The 15,243-nt window shown below is 41.7% G+C and overlaps 1 protein-coding gene across 13 annotated transcripts in view; it reads left to right on the top strand.

Annotated features, from left to right (window-relative positions):
- LOC123761441 (band 4.1-like protein 4) overlaps positions 1–15,243 on the top strand; it is an 817,171-nt gene that overhangs the window by 735,804 nt on the left and 66,124 nt on the right. The window lies entirely within an intron of this gene.

The raw sequence follows: 15,243 nt of genomic DNA, 5'->3' as shown, positions 1-15,243 counted from the left end.
GGAGGTAAGACGGTGGTCAACGTCCTGGAATTTATTCCCATGTAGGACAGAAACGGTTGGGCACGTATCCTTTCACCTGATGCCTTTCTTCACCTGGCGGTAAATGGGTGCTCGCCGGAGTTAGGGAAGTGTTATGGGTTGGGTCCTGGGGATGGTCTGGTTGAGGGGGGGGGGGGGGGGACCTGTAATAGCCTTTGTACATTCTTCCTGTTCCCGACAGCAGTAATTATTATTAATAAAAATAATAATAATAATATTTAGAATTCGTTTTAACTGATATACAAAGTCTTGGCATTAACGCCTTTGTTATGTTTATATATATATATATATATATAATATATATATATATATATATATATATATATATATATATATATATATATATATATATATATATACAGGTAATTAAAAGGTAAGATAGATTTCGCAGCCTCCTGCTGAACAGTGTCTGACCTCGGGAAGGCTTCCCCAAGAACTATAAGGTACTGAAGAGGGATGGAAATATCAAGGGAAAGCGCCAAGCCGTTACAACTATATAGCACTTGAAAGGGGTCAGGAAAAGGATTTGGGATGGGACGGGGGGAAAGGAATGGCACCCAACCACTTGAACGGTTGGGGATTGAACGCCGACCTGCATGAAGCGAGACCGTCGCTCTACCGTCCAGCCGAACTGGTTGGGAAAATGTACTGAAGAACTTAAGTGTACTTAAGAGGATTATCAACGGCACCTAAGAAGTTGGCCAACGATAATGCTGGTTAAATTGATGCAGAAAGCAACGTAAATGCCCTCTAGCAAGACGAGTTGTAAATGTGGGACTAGTGAACAAGTTTCGTACTGATGCAGGCGCTGGGGTGGTGATTTGTGGTGAGGGGCTCCAGATGGTGAAGCTTGCCGTACTGTGGTGGTGTTGTGGTGTGGGTGATGGGTTGTGTGTGGTGGTGGTGTGGGTGATGGGTTGTGTGTTGTGATGTGGGTGATGGGTTGTGTGTGGTGGTGTGGGTGATGGGTTGTGTGTTGTGGTGTGGGTGATGGGTTGTGTGTGTGGTGGTGTGGGTGATGGGTTGTGTGTTGTGGTGTGGGTGATGGGTTTTGTGTGTTGTGGTGTGGGTGATGGGTTGTGTGTGTGGTGGTGTGGGTGATGGGTTGTGTGTTGTGGTGTGGGTGATGGGTCGTGTGTGGTGGTGTGGGTGATGGGTTGTGTGTTGTGGTGTGGGTGATGGGTTTTGTGTGTGGTGTTGTGGGTGATGGGTTGTGTGTGTGGTGGTGTGGGTGATGGGTTGTGTGTTGTGGTGTGGGTGATGGGTTTTGTGTGTTGTGGTGTGGGTGATGGGTTGTGTGTGTGGTGGTGTGGGTGATGGGTTGTGTGTTGTGGTGTGGGTGATGGGTCGTGTGTGGTGGTGTGGGTGATGGGTTGTGTGTTGTGGTGTGGGTGATGGGTTTTGTGTGTGGTGTTGTGGGTGATGGGTTGTGTGTGTGGTGGTGTGGGTGATGGGTTGTGTGTTGTGGTGTGGGTGATGGGTTGTGTGTGTGGTGGTGTGGGTGATGGGTTGTGTGTGTGGTGGTGTGGGTGATGGGTTGTGTGTGTGGTGGTGTGGGTGATGGGTTGTGTGTGTGGTAGTGTGGGTGATGGCTTGTGTGTGTGGTGGTGTGGGTGATGGGTTGTGTGTGGTGGTGTGGGTGATGGGTTGTGTGTGGTGGTGTGGGTGATGGGTTGTGTGTGGTGGTGTGGGTGATGGGTTGTGTGTGGTGGTGTGGGTGATGGCTTGTGTGTGTGGTAGTGTGGGTGATGGCTTGTGTGTGTGGTGGTGTGGGTGATGGGTTGTGTGGTGGTGTGGGTGATGGGTGGTGTGGGTGATGGCTTGTGTGTGTGCTGATGTGGGCTGAGCAAATCTGGTACAATAAGTCGGGATGAAGTGTTAATTCTATTGGTGCGCAGATAAAGTATCGAGATTGTCCCGCGCTCAGTTCAGAGCGCCCGCCCTAAGTCACCCTTAAATCAGGCTCTAGTGTCCCCAGTTGAATAAAAAAAACTCCCTCTAGGGTTCTAGAATGTAGACCATTCAACTAGCCAGCATCGGCCGGTAGCCTCGCCGGGTCCACAGCGGCGATATGTTTCATTTCTACGACAGACTTGGACACTCATTTCTACAATGTTAAGTAGTATATATGTATATATTTTCGTCTCCTACATAGGGTTACAGATCTGTTCTGCGATATAAGGTATTGTGGAATGAGTACTCAACCACAGCAGGTGGTAATTATGTTTATGCTTCTTACTAATATGAGGACCCCCAGACGCGACGCAGTAGCCTAGCTAATATAGTAACTGTCTCAACATGTCTCCTGGGCGCTCTGTGAAAGCGTCGATATTTTGTTGAAAAAATAATTTTGATCTGTATTATCAGACATTAAAAATTAATTTCAAGGGAAAACTGGATTTTGCGCGTGAAATACACACACACACACACACACACACACACACACACACACACACACACACACACACACATACACGAGAGACAGACACAGACACAGACAGACAGACAGAGACCAACTTTTCTGGGTGACACATTGTGGTAGGAGACTGTCATAGACAAGTTGAGGTCGGTCCCATTGCCCGCCTTTAAAGAAAAATGGGCTCCTCTAGCGGCTCCCAACGAGTCTTGTGAAGTTTGAAGTATTCGTTTGGTTTTCCAGATTATTTTTTTGGACAGTTTCGCAGCTGATTATCTCAACGTAGTTACAATGTTACATCGTATTTATCAATAGTAACAAATAACATTGTGGTTACATTGTGTACTTGTTGTGCATGGATAATACATGTTCTGAGAGAGAGACACACGTACATATGGGAAGGTAAGGTGGATTAGGAGAAAGGACTAAGCCATTATGACTGTACGCCACTTACAACGGATGTGAGGATTAGGATTTAGGATAAGACGGAGAAAAGACCAGACGTTCAACTACTTGCATGGTCTCCACCTGCAAGAGTCGAGGCCGGCGTTCTACTGTCCAACTTGGTTGAGTTATACAGAGACCCGGGCACCGCCGGATACCCCATCCAGTAAAATATATATATACTCAGTTGGTGGTGGACCAGAAGTATGCGTTCTATCCACCGACGAACTGGGTAAACTGTTTCTGTTCTACTCACCTAGTTGTGCTTGTAGGGGTTGAGCTTCGGCTCATTGGTCTCGCTTCTCAAACTGTCAATCAACTAGTGTGTGATACTGGTTGATACCTGGTTGATGGGGTTCTGGGAGTTCTTCTACTCCCCCAAACCCGGCCCGAGGCCAGGCTTGACTTGTGAGAGTTTGATCCACTAGGCTGTTGCTTGGAGCGGCCCGCAGGCCCACATACCCACCACAGCCCGGTTGGTCCGGCACTCCTTGGAGGAATAAATCTAGTTTCCTCTTGAAGATGTCCAATGTGTGCTTTCCAATGTTTGTTCCCCAGCTCCTGCCTCTACACACACACACACACACACACCTGAAGAAACACATAAAGAAACTGGAGAAGGTTCAGAGGTTTGCGACGAGGCTTGTCCCAGAGTTACGAGGGATGGGATATGAAGAGCGGCTGAAGGAACTGAACATTACGACACTAGAGAAAAGAAGGGAGAGAGGAGATATGATAGAGACATATAAAATACTCAGGGGAATTGACAAAGTGGAAATAGATGAAATGTTCACACGTAATAATAACAGAACGAGGGGACATGGGTGGAAACTGGAAACTCAGATGAGTCACAGAGATGTTAGGAAGTTTTCTTTTAGCGTGAGAGTAGTGGAAAAATGGAATGCCCTTGGGGAACAGGTTGTGGAAGCAAATACTATTCATACTTTTAAAACTAGGTATGATAGGGAAATGGGACAGGAGTCATTGCTGTAAACAACCGATAGCTGGAAAGGCGGGATCCAAGAGTCAATGCTCGATCCTGCAAGCACAAATAGGTGAGTACAAATAGGTGAGTACAAATAGGTGAGTACACACACCCCCACACACACACACACACACACACACACACACACACACACACACACACATACACACACACACACACACACACACACACACACACACACACACACACACACACACACACACACACACACTGTTAATTCTAAAACCAATTTTGGACAAATACTTTTGCTTTGAGAATTTATTTTGTGGTGTTGTGGATATAATGGCTGTAAATGTTTCATCCACATAAATCTCTTATCAAACCACAGTGATCATTGCTTTCAAACTAAGGTAATTATTGTTTGTTTGCAAATATTTTGACCATAATTGCTGGGTTTTGTGTGGAGGGTTTAATGTAATGGGACTCAGTGAACGGCTGAAAGTCACTCTGCCTGGACCATCAAAAGGAATGTTATCAGAGTAATGGAGACCCTTGTTGAAAGGTTGGCATTGAGGGAGAGTCCGTCCGTGTCGTCCTCTCCAGACCAGATGAAAAACATTTCTTTGTGCCGTTAGAAAAGATCTTTTATTATGAATTTTGCGAGTTACCTTTTTTTTTTTACATTAAGACGTCTCAAATTAACAAAATACATTGATCACTTTGTCGTAGGTGTTCACTTAGAGATTAAACTTATCCTTACTATTTTGACGCAATCGACCACGCCGTCAAAATTCCACAAAATAAAGACTTGTACTAAAAAAAAAGGTAGGATTTTTGCACTATTGATTTTGTATAGTGCCCGAGAAGACAGGAACAAGCCCAACAAGGTTTGTTGGACTTAAGGCCTAGCCATGAACGTCTCGAGGTTATTATTAAGGCCACCACAATATTACATATTGACCAAGTAGACCTTAGTCCTGAACATAGTCCACGACTAAAGTAAACTCTTTATAAGCACCGATAAGTTAGGTAGTTTACTGGGTAATTAGTCTACACACGTGACCAAATATTGCTCCTGATAATTTAAAAAAATCTTTCGTTGGCAATAACAAGGAAGCTCATAAGTTTAGGCTATGATTTTTGACAGGGGCGGAATTTACGATTGTTGGTAAAACAAAATTAAATTGTAAGTGAAATTTCTTACATTTGTGTTGGTATTCAGCATGAAATGAATAAGAGGGCGATTAGACGTGCGTGTAGAAGTAATCTTCCGTCTTGCAGTCAGGATGCATGCCTGGGCCACTTTCTTGTTGTGGTTTTAGATTCAGCCACTCGGGACGAAGGTTCCAAAGTAGCACGTGTTATGGTGAGCCCGTAGTGGACGTACCTGGCACAGGAGCGGGGCTGTGGTGAGCCCGTAGTGGACTTACCTGGCACAGGAGCGGGGCTGTGGTGAGCCCGTAGTGGACGTACCTGGCACAGGAGCGGGGCTGTGGTGAGCCCGTAGTGGACTTACCTGGCACAGGAGCGGGGCTATGGTGAGCCCGTAGTGGACTTACCTGGCACAGGAGCGGGGCTATGGTGAGCCCGTAGTGGACGTACCTGGCACAGGAGCGGGGCTATGGTGAGCCCGTAGTGGACTTACCTGGCACAGGAGCGGGGCTATGGTGAGCCCGTAGTGGACGTACCTGGCACAGGAGCGGGGCTGTGGTGAGCCCGTAGTGGACTTACTTGGCACAGGAGCGGGGCTGTGGTGAGCCCGTAGTGGACTTACCTGGCACAGGAGCGGGGCTATGGTGAGCCCGTAGTGGACTTACCTGGCACAGGAACGGGGCTGGAACTGCCATTTTCTTGACCACTAAAGTGGATAGTTAAATTTTTCAGAGCACGAAGTCACTATTAGGTGATCGTTTACATGGCGGCTTTCGTGTCATTGTTAGGATTTACAGGCGGTAATTTTAAAATGTAATTTGTTGATTAATTTTGTGGTCTATATACTTTGATTTTACACTTCGTTATTTGGCAAATAATACTCTGGTAAACTATGAATAACAACAAAAGGTACAACGTTATTATAAACCGAAATAAAAAAAATATAATATAAATGATACAATTTCTAATAAAAAATAAAAAAAAATATTCAACATATCAGATAAGCAATACATAGTAGAGGGTTAGTTATCAAGAGGAAAAAAGAGGCCTATTGATACTTCCAGACTACAAGACTTCTAATACATCATTTCAGAATTGTAAAAAAAAAAAAATTTGAAACGGAATCAAATTATCCTGTATAAGAAAATATTTAGAGACCTTGACTCCCTACCCATGGAAACTAGTAAGGCCATTATTCCCCCGGTCACACACTAAAATAAAATATTAATTGTTTTAATATAAGTTGATATCGATCAAGGGGAATCCTCCGAGAGGAAGCCTAATGACTGGATATTGGGGTTAAAGACAGGGATAAATGGACAATATTTTTTAGCGATTACTTACAAATTCTGAGTGAGTGCGATCTTTATTAAGGATAATAACTAGTCTCTTGCAGTCCTCTTTTGGAGTTTTGACCAATAATACAAAGGGATTGAAAGTTACGTTCCCCACATACCTGAGAGACGAGGCTGCTGTAGCCACGAGCACAATGATAAACACAGCTCTTTATTCATCTGGAAGTCGTTAGGTACAGCAAGTAATCTTTAAACGAAAGCGTGGAATAATTTACGTACTTGAGTTCCTAGATACCATTCAGGAGCTGTGAGGAACAGCGGAATATAGTGTATTGAAGAATTGGTTTGACCGACTAGTACAACGATTTGTATTTAAGAGTTAGGTAATATTCAATCGTGTTTGAAGATTAGTGATAATAATTGTATTTTACCCGAGAAAGTTTGCAAATTATGTTAACCGAATCTTTTTTAAAAAAGAAAAAAGAATCTTTTGAAAGACTTTAACCCTTGAACACACTTTATAAATACAGTACATACTGTGTATATATATACTGAGAACATCTTTTGACGTGTCGTGATTTGTATTAATGAACTGGAAAGTTGTACTAATATTCAAGCCATAATATGTTACGATATATGCTCTGATCGGTCGACATAGCGACCCACGCTAACTTCTATATGGTCGAGTCTATTATTGGTTTTTAAGGATACTAAATTGTATGTTGAAAATGATAAGTTAATAACTTTGTTGATAATAGTATGGATGAAGACAATGTAAATTTTAGTGTTAATGTTTGATATATTGATTTTGATGTTAATGAAACTAGAATGTAATAGTGAGCTAAAGTGATTAATTAAAGTAATGCCTTGATACCTGGTTGATATCTGGTTGATGGGGTTCTGGGAGTTCTTCTACTCCCCAAGCCCGGCCCGAGGCCAGGCTCGACTTGCGAGAGTTTGGTCCACCAGGCTGTTGCTTGGAGGGGCCCGCAGGCCCACATACCCACCACAGCCCGGTTGGTCCGGCACTCCTTGGAGGAATAAATCTAGTTTCCTCTTGAAGATGTCCACGGTTGTTCCGGCAATATTTCTTATGCTTGCTGGGAGGACGTTGAACAACCGCGGACCTCTGATGTTTATTTTGTTTCTATCCTCGTTCGTTAATCAAGCGATCAATCAATATTGATCAGTTTTCTCGTTTTCTATCCTTTAGTGATATTGACCCTCCTTCCCATATTCATCCTTCCTCGAGACGTTGAAGCCATCCAATTGTTTTTTAGTATTCCTCTTTCATCCTCCTACCTCTCTCCTCTACCCTCTCTCATCATCCTCGCCTCTCCTCTTCCCCCTCATTTATCTCCTCAGTTCCCCGTCACCCCACACAAGATGCTGCAGCTTATCCTTGGCCGCAAGTGTCTCTGAGAGTCATAATGTTGGCAAGTTTGACCATAAGAGCAACGCTTGACAGGGGCGCCACCACCCCGCCTCCAGGGGCTCCCTCGTCCCCCTACAGCCCCGCGGGTATATTCTGCTCGGTATACGGGGGAATGCAACTCAGCCCCGCTCCTGTGCCAGGTATAGTCCACTACGGGCTCACCATAGACCGTGCTACTTGGAACTTTTGTTCCGAGTAGCTGAATCTAAAACAACGGGGAAATACATGTGAGTTTTTTTGTTTGGGTTATAAGTAAGATTTTCTTATGATGATGGGTTGAGTCAGCTGTCAAGTCCAGATGTGTACGTGAATAACAAAAGGAAGGTGATTATTATTTAGAATGTTATATATATATATATATATATATATATATATATATATATATATATATATATATATATATATATATATATATATATATATATATATATATAATAAATAAAAAAATATATATATATATATATATATATATATATATATATATATATATATATATTTATTTATTTATTTATTTATTTATTTATTTATTTATTTATTCCTGTGTCTGCGCACGCGCGCGCACCCCTTGGGGCTACAACCAGCCGCTAGAAAAGCAGGGTTCAAGAGCTGAAGCTCGATCCTGCAGGCACAAATAGGTAAGGACACGGCCTCACGGTTGAGTGGACAGCGTTACATGGGCTGTAGGTCGAGGTAGAAAAAAGTGAGCAGTTACACTTTCACCTGATGCCTCTGTTCACCTAGCAGTAAATAGGTACCTGGGAAGTTAGACAGCTGTTACGGATTGCATCCTGGCATTGTGTGTTATATATGTATGTAGTTGATATAATAGAGAAAAATTGGACTAGAGTCAGTATATTAGACAACCGACGGTTAGAAAGGCGGGGTCCAAGAACTAGCAGCTCGATCCTGCCGGCACAAATGGCAAATACACACACAGTACTCACTAGGTGAGTACTGTGGATGTACTCACCTAGTAGGTGGAAGTATCACCTAGTACTCACTAGATGAGTACACACACAGAGACAGGTCCTCAAGGCCGATCGGGTAGCGCTCGAGTTTTAGCCCATGGCCCCGGATTCGATTCCTGGCTGACGCAGGAACAAATGGGCAGAGTTTCTTTCAGCTGATGCCTCTGTTCGTCTAGCAGTAAATAAGTACCTGTTGCAACCTGGGGATTGTGTGTGTGTGTGTGTGTGTGTGTGTGTGTGTGTGTGTGTGTGTGTGTGTGTGTGTGTGTATTTTCACCTAGTTGTATTCACCTAGTCGGCCAAACCAATCCTAGGATACACTATATTCCGCTGTTCCTCACAGCTCCTGAATGGTATCTAGGAACTCAAGTACGTAAATTATTCCACGCTTTCATTTAAAGATTACTTGCTGTACCTAACGACTTCCAGATGAATAAAGAGCTGTGTTTATCATTGTGCTCGTGGCTACAGCAGCCTCGTCTCTCAGGTATGTGGGGAACGTAACTTTAAATCCCTTTGTATTATTGGTCAAAACTCCAAAAGAGGACTGCAAGAGACTAGTTATTATCCTTAATAAAGATCGCACTCACTCAGAATTTGTAAGTAATCGCTAAAAAATATTGTCCATTTATCCCTGTCTTTAACCCCAATATCCAGTCATTAGGCTTCCTCTCGGAGGATTCCCCTTGATCGATATCAACTTATATTAAAACAATTAATATTTTATTTTTAGTGTGTGACCGGGGGAATAATGGCCTTACTAGTCTCCATGGGTAGGGTTTTATTTTTAGTGTGTGACCGGGGGAATAATGGCCTTACTAGTCTCCATGGGTAGGGTTTTATTTTTAGTGTGTGGCCGGGGGAATAATGGCCTTACTAGTCTCCATGGGTAGGGAGTCAAGGTCTCTAAATATTTTCTTATACAGGATAATTTGATTCTGTTTATGAAAATCTGGAAGTATCGATAGGCTTCTTTTTTAGCCCTCTAGTATGTTCTCAGGAAAGCTGATTATACTCCAATACACTGTCCAAATATGGTGTATTGTTTATTTTATAAGATGTATATTTTATATTTATTTTATTACAAGGTTGTATATTAGAATTTGAATATTTTGCAATATTTTTTTTTTGTTATTTGAAGATATATATTTTGTATTAAACCGTTGCATCTTTCGTTCCCTAAAATGTTGCATTAATAAAGTGTTGGGAGTCTGGGTCGAGCCGGCATCATTCCTCTGAGTGTGACGTCACTATGACGCCATATCTTTCCCCTGTTGACCAAAATACACACTAGAAAGTGAAGGGACGACGACGTTTCGGTCCGTCAAGGACCATAATCACAATCGACTTAAGAATGGTCTAGGACGGACCGAAACGTCGTCGTCCCTTCACTTTCTAGTGTGTGGTCTGGTCAACATATTTCAGCCACGTTCTTGTGACTCCTCGTCCGCATATCTTTGCCTTCCTAGAGCAACACTCCGGTGAAAAGGATTTTTTCCTCTAACATCAGTGCGTAATGAGACTCCTCGGTTTCATTAATGGGAGGGACTCAGAGGGAATGACTTAAACTCCCTTGACTGGGAGTAATAGGGAGGGCCGATCCCGTCAAGCCGATGTTGGTCACCTACCCCTCACCAATCACCCTGCAATGTTGTTGTTTCTTCAATATGGATGTGATGGATGGGGGCATGACAGCTGAGTGGACAGCGCTCGGCATTCGTAGTCCTAAGGTTCCGGGTTCGTAAATCTTTCCTCCGTTATGGTTGGCTTTGTCTACTTTTATTAAACAGTTTGAGCTCTGAAGCACTTCATTGTTGTTTATAACAATAATAACTTTGGGTTGTGAAATTTCGAACCTCATAAACTGTGTAATAAATGTAAACAAAGCCGCCATAATTGAGGAAAGATGTACAGGTTTCGTAAATGTTTAATGAAACTTGGTCCAGGTTATTTACTATCAGGAGTTAGCCTTTAATGTATGATGACTTACTGTAAATATGTAGCTCTTGTAATAACACTTTCTCTGTAACTTGCTGACATTGTAACTATAAGGTGTGAAGGATAGATGAAATTGTTTATGTAATAATCTAAGATGAGGTCTGATAAAGACCTTTTGTGCCCTCTGTAATGCTTTTGCGCTACCGCTCACAGGATGAGTATGGGGTGCACAATAAACTAGCCGCCTTCGGCGGCAACAATCAAATCAAGGAGTGAGCCGCGTAGGTTGGATGTTAAGCATATTTTCCAGGAACTGAAAGTGGGACACGAGTTAGAGTATTACGACTCGTTGACCCTATCCTGGTCGTTACAGTGGATCAGTTGTTACAGTGACGGCTCGCCTCTTGCTGATCAGTGTTCAATCCCCTATGGTTGAAGTTGCTGAACAAAGTTCTTTTCCATCGTTCCGTTTCAGCTTCTTCCCTTATCTTTATGTTCCTTAAAGTGCTGTGTTATATAAATAAATAAATAAATAAATATGTTTATTCAGGTAAGGTATATACATACAAGTGATGTTACATTAATGGATTGATATATAGATAGAGCTAGTACATACAATGCCTAAAGCCACTATTACGCAATGCGTTTCGGGCAAAAATATATAGTCATAATGGCTATATAGCATATAGTCATAATGGCTTAGTGCTTTCACCTTGATGCCTCCTGATAACAGGTGTGCCGGACGAACCAGGCTGTGGTGGATATTTGGGCCTGTGGGCCGCTCCAAGCAACAGCCTGTTGGACCACGTTATCTCAAGTCAAGCCTGGCCTCAGGCCGGGTTTGGGGATGATGATGATGAAGATTAAGCCACCCAAAAGGTAGCACGGGCATGAATAGCCCGTAAGTGGTGGCCCTTTTGAACCATTACCAGTATCAAGAGCTGATACTGGAGATCTGTGGAGGTGCGACTGCACCCTGCGTGACGGGAGATGTCTCCCATGGGGTTTGGGGAGTAGAAGAACTCCCAGAACCCCATCAAGTAGGTATCAAAGAGAAAGCTTAGTATTAGACACTAAAGCGATCACCATCACCAAACAATAGGAACTCCAGTACTGGAGTAGAGTGTTTGTTTCCTGCAAAGACCAACCCTGACAGAGGTGCCTGGGCCAGTTTTATTTGACTTCATCCACCCCTCACTACACTAATGCTTTCTCAGTTCCCTCAGATACACGGAGAAAGTGTCGTGCGATAACATAGATGTTTGCTGTAGTAAGTTATGGCCTTTGTTTTCTGAAGCCCAAGTCGTAGAAGTAGTACATGCTCGTAGGCAGCAAGTACGCTTCGTAAATATATATATATAGCCTATAAATGCCGCGTGAGCACTTTGGCAGGAGATTTGGTCTGGGGAACAGGGAAGTTTTATTATTGTACACGCTAGACTAGCAGGTGTGAAGTGTCTGAATGGTGCTTTTAGTGTACCATTATAGATAACCATCACATTCCATGTACATTTTTCTCGGAAATTAATCTTCCAGACTCTGGAGTGTAGCAATAGGCTTCGGAGGATAGAAATAGTCTAAGCTACTCTATCCCTTTGAGATGTATTTTTGTTCGTCTCGATAAACATACTTGAACTTGAACTTGCGATAGGCTACATGTAGTACCAGAGGAGACTAGTCCCAGTGTTGAAGCTGAGACCGCCTTAACCACTACCCTGTTCAAATTACTTCCAAATTTAGCCATATCGCGCATACGAGCCAAAAGTGACGTTATTTTTAAGAGGACGGGTTGACCACAGGGTGGATGCCTCGTCCCCACATGACCTGGATGGTATTTTGGTGGAACTTGTTCCTTCCATGCAGGGTAATTATGTACAGTTCCCAAAGCCTAGCCACTTGGGCTGGACGGTAGAGCGGCAGTCTCGCTTCATGCAGGTCAGCGTTCAATCTCCGACCGTCCACAAGTGGTTGGGCACCATTCCTTAACCCCCTGTCCCATCCCAAATCCTTATCCTGACCCCTTCCAAGTGCTATATGTAACGGCTTGACGCTTTCCCATGATAATTAAAAACCCCCAAAAATTCCTCCCCTCTGCGATTCTTCTTGATTATACGAGTATAAATGTTTAGATTTTTATGTGACCTAGTATATCCATTGTTTTTTATTTGACAACGTATAATTTTGTTTTCATGTGTAAATGTTTGTTTATTTGACGAGAGGTGTCAGTATATTTATTTCTTGAAGAAGTGCCACAGTTGTCCTTGTAATACTTGTAATACACCTCGTCCTTGAGGTGACCTTGTCCTTGAGGTGACCTTAGTGATCGTATTGGACAAAAGGTCAATATACAGATGGGGAATGATCATAGAGGCATTTGGTTCCCAAATGTCGAGGACAAGATTCCTGTTAAGATCCTTCAAGCTGTTAGGGACAGGTTTGTTATAACTAAGTTGACCAGACCACACACTAGAAGGTGAAGGGACGACGACGTTTCGGTCCGTCCTGGACCATTCTCACAATCGACTTGAGAATGGTCCAGGACGGACCGAAACGTCGTCGTCCATTCACCTTCTAGTGTGTGGTCTCGTCAACTTACTTTAGCCACGTTATTGTGACTCATCGCCTGCATTGTTATAACTAAATTGAAGTAGCCTATCCAAATTGGCATACGTTAATTTGCATACAAGAAAATCTGAAAATTAATTGAAGTCAATGCTGTGATAAAAGGCCATATGCACACTTAGCATCTTGACATTCAAATAAATATAAATAAATAAATGTTTATTTAGGTAAGGTACATACATACAAGAAATTTTTACAAAGATTGGTTGACTTATAGGTAGAGCTAGTACATACAATGCCTAAAGCCACTATTACGCAAAGCGTTTCGGGCATAATGTTGGTAAGAATAAACTTATAGGCACAAGCAGCATGCAGAATAATCAAGGCACAGCATTTTGTTCATTTGCATATGAAAATGTTTAATTTTCTTAAGCAAATTAGCTTAAAAATTTATTAATTTTCTTTTCTTTCTCACTTACAAATGAGAATGCAAGGGGTTAATGTGAAATAGGATATATATATATATATATATATATATATATATATATATATATATATATATATATATATATATATATATAAATTTCTTTAAAGAGAATAGGAGTGTGGAGATACTGCAATGTAATCTGTAGCTAATTGTGTTTTAATTACATGCAAGTTCCGGGATTTCTGAGTTATGCAAATGTCATTTAGAGACAGACTGACCTTTCCCTGAATGCAATCTGCAACAGTCGACTAACTCGTGGGTTTTCTTTTAGCCATTGTGCACCTTTGTTTTACCTTTGTTCACTGTCAGGTGAACAAAGGTATCTGGTGTAAGTAATCTTGCCCTGCTCGAGAATCGAACCCGGGACCAACTGACGAATGAACATTATTCTCATAATTTATTATTCTCGTAAATAAATTTATTGTAAGTAAATAAGATAAGATAAGTAAATATTTTTCTAGTTTCGTTGATTTTACAATAATCAACGAAATACATTACATAATACATACATAAATACAATAATACATAAATCCTAAACCATACATAAATACAATAATACATAAATCCTAAACCATACATAAATACAATAATACATAAATCCTAAACCATACATAAATACAATAATACATAAATCCTAAACCATACATAAATACAATAATACATAAATCCTAAACCATACATAAATACAATAATACATAAATCCTAAACCATACATAAATACAATAATACATAAATCCTAAACCATACATAAATACAATAATACATAAATCCTAAACCATACATAAATACAATAATACATAAATCCTAAACCATACATAAATACAATAATACATAAATCCTAAACCATACATAAATACAATAATACATAAATCCTAAACCATACATAAATACAATAATACATAAATCCTAAACCATACATAAATACAATAATACATAAATCCTAAACCATACATAAATACAATAATACATAAATCCTAAACCATACATAAATACAATAATACATAAATCCTAAACCATACATAAATACAATAATACATAAATCCTAAACCATACATAAATACAATAATACATAAATCCTAAACCATACATAAATACAATAATACATAAATCCTAAACCATACATAAATACAATAATTAACCCCTGTCGGGGTTAACCGACATCCCTCAGAGCGGCCAACTACCGACCTCTCCAACCACGGAATCCACACTAGTTGTCTAACTCCTGCGTTCCAATTTCCTGCTAGGTGAACAGAGGCATCAGGTGAAAGGAAACGTGTCTATGCTGCCTGAAAATTGACCCCTGAGGGCCTTCGGCTTAGAGTCGAAGACGTTAACCACACTTTCCAGTGTCATTAGGGGCCTTTTCCAGTCATCAAGGCTAACAAATCACTGTTGGAGAGGTTATCTTGAGATGATTTCGGGGCTTTAGTGTCCCCGCGGCCCGGTCCTCGACCAGGCCTCCACCCCCAGGAAGCAGCCCGTGACAGCTGACTAACACCCAGGTACCTATTTTACTGCTAGGTAACAGGGACATAGGATGAAAGAAACTCTGCCCATTGTT

The sequence above is a fragment of the Procambarus clarkii genome, chromosome 15 (genome assembly GCF_040958095.1).
Source record: "Procambarus clarkii isolate CNS0578487 chromosome 15, FALCON_Pclarkii_2.0, whole genome shotgun sequence".
Taxonomy (NCBI): domain Eukaryota; kingdom Metazoa; phylum Arthropoda; class Malacostraca; order Decapoda; family Cambaridae; genus Procambarus; species Procambarus clarkii.
This window is presented reverse-complemented; position numbering and strand designations above follow the sequence as displayed.